Genomic DNA, 2890 nt, shown 5'->3' with positions numbered 1-2890 from the left:
ACATAAGTAATTTGATGTATGATTAACGCCTGAAATTTATATATACACACATATATATATATATATATATATTTTTTTTTTTGAGACAGAGTCTTGCTCTATCACCCAGGCTGGAGTGCAATGGTCCAATCTCGGCTCACTGTACCCTCCACCTCCTGGGTTCAAGCAATTCTCCTGCCTCAGCCTCCCAAGTAGCTGGGATTACAGGTGCCCACCACCACTGTCAGCTAATTTTTTTGTATTTTTAGTAAAGACAGGGTTTCACCATGTTGATCAGGCTGATCTTGAACACCTGACCTCAGGTGACCACCCAGCCTCCCAAAGTACTGGGATTACAGGCATAAGCCACCATTCCTGGCCTTATTTTCTTTTCTAAAACTATATATATCAGTTTCTATGAAAAAAATAAAAATAGTTTGCATTCACTGGAGAAAAACAAACTTTCTCGAGCATTATTCTTTATCATTTTGAAGGATATTTTTCACTGCTGATTTATGAATACCAGTAGTCTTAATTTGTAGTGTGATCGATTAAATCTTACTCGGTGATATCACATCATATTTGTTTTTCCTTCTATCAATAGTTTTATTTTAGAGCATTCTATCTATGAGCTTTGGAATTTGGTTCATTTAATTTGGTTGTCCACTAAGAAACAATAATGATCTGATTAAATAATAATCCATTATTATTTAAATTACTTTGAACTTACAGTCCGTTCAGGAAAGAGTGAAGAATTCAAGTTTTTTGAGGAAGAGTGGGAGGAGGGAGAGAAGTAGAAAAGATAACTGTTGGATACCGGATTTAATACTTGGGTGATGAAATAATATGTACAACAAACCCCCATGACACATGTTTACCTATGTAACAAACCTTTACGTGTACCCTCAAAACTAAAATAAAAGTTTAAAACATTGTAAAAAAGAAAAATATAATGTTATAATTTGGAAATATAACTATTAACATGTCTATTTCTGAAGCATTTTATTAATAAATATTTAAATGAATTAATAAATATTTTTAGATGTTAAAAGTTTTACAAATAATAGTCAATGAGAAACCGAGCATTGAACTGGTAAAGAATTATAGATCACTAGAAAGAATCACAAGTTTTAGTTCAAAGGTGGTCTGAGACTAGCAAGAAAATATTTTTTCAGATAACTGTAGGAAGACATTCAACTTAGAAAGTGTTTGATAATCCAAACAAAATGTTAGTCAGGTCTCTCTAATTAGAAAATGACTGAAATCCACCTCAAACTCATATAAGCAATATTTTAAGAAAAAAAAAAAAGCAACAACAGTATTGCTACCATAACCGGGAGCTGGAGGGGAGCAGCTGACCTCAGGTTATCCTGAAACCTGAGGATGTCAGATGATGTCAGCAGGACACTCTACAATGTCCAGCTCTTCTTTCATCTGTATTAGCTTCATTCTCAAGTATGCTTTCCCGACAACTTGGCAGAAATTACATAAGCTCACAGCAAACTGGTTTCAGTGAAAAGAGAGGTCCTCGTTCCTTAGAGCTCCCAAAAAAGTCCTGGGGGAGAGCTTTGTTTCAGCTTTGCTCTGTGCCAGTGCTAGAAATAAATGCTGTAACCCAGATGACACATCATGGTGCTTAGCATTATGGTTACATAAGTGGTGAATGTCTTTTTCACACCCCCTACGGCAAGAATTACAAGACCACGTTCTCCTGCTAAACTCAAAACGATGAATGTAATTTCCTGGACTTGTTTAAGTTTCTTGTTTTCCTTGCTGACTCTAAACTGCAGTATATACTTTTCTGCCCTGGCTTATCAGTAGGACATCTGCTTCTGAAACTGATAATGGAATAGTTGCATTGCCTTATGTATTACATTCCCATTTCCTTCTTCCTTTTCTTTCTTGTGACCAGTCTAAATGCCTGCAACAGATAAAACCTCTGCCAAATCACAGAAGACAGGACAATCTCACTTTCAGATTAATCCTCCTGCTAGCAGGAAATTAAGGTCTTATTTGTTGCTCCACTCTTGTTGACTTTATTTCAGGACTCTTGACAGTTTTTTACTATGAGAAAGTAAAAATCCTAAAAAATTTTGAGCTAGAAAATAAAGACAAAATACAGCTATTTATCAACTGACAACGACATTTCAATTTGCCATCTGGGAAGCACCCCACTACCATACAAATAATGATGCTGGCCCCACATACTTGAGAGAGGATGAGTAGGCGTTAGCCAGGTTAAAGAAGGCATGTATGAAAGGCTGGAGAGGAAATAAGCTTCATGAATTGCAAGAACTCAACTTTTTTTTCTTGAGACAAATTTTCGCTCTGTCACCCAGGCTGGAGTGCAGTGGTGTGATATTGGATAACTGGAACCTCCGCCTCCTTGGTGCAAATGAGTCTCCTGCCTCAGCCTCCTGAGTAGCTGGGACTATAGGCACCCGCCAACACGCCAAACTAATTTTTGTATTTTTAGTAGAGATGGGGTTTCACCATGTCGGCCAGGCTGGTCTCAAATTCCTGACCTCAGGTGATCCACCCACCTCGGCCTCCCAAAGTACTGAGATTACAGGCGTGAGCCACTGCACCCATCCGCAAATATTCTTATGCTTTTGAAGGGAAAGGGGATGGCTTAAGAAGTAGGAAGGGCCCCATCAACCTAAAAGGAAGAGGCTGAAGCACAAAATGTGATTTAAAGAGCCAAAGTGAGGACAGCTGCCTGGAAGACTCAGACACAAGCAACCTTGAATATAATCTCTTTTGGCCTTTGTTACAACCAAGTTTTTAAAGGCTAAAAACCCAGGCCAGGCGCGGTGGCTCAAGCCTGTAATCCCAGCACTTTGGGAGGCCGAGGCGGGTGGATCATGAGGTCAAGAGATCGAGACCATCCTGGTCAACACGGTGAAACCCC

The sequence above is a fragment of the Cebus imitator genome, unplaced genomic scaffold (genome assembly GCF_001604975.1).
Source record: "Cebus imitator isolate Cc_AM_T3 unplaced genomic scaffold, Cebus_imitator-1.0 Scaffold12, whole genome shotgun sequence".
Lineage (NCBI taxonomy): Eukaryota > Metazoa > Chordata > Mammalia > Primates > Cebidae > Cebus > Cebus imitator.
The sequence above is the reverse complement of the archived record's forward strand: the minus strand, read 5'-3'. Positions refer to the sequence as shown.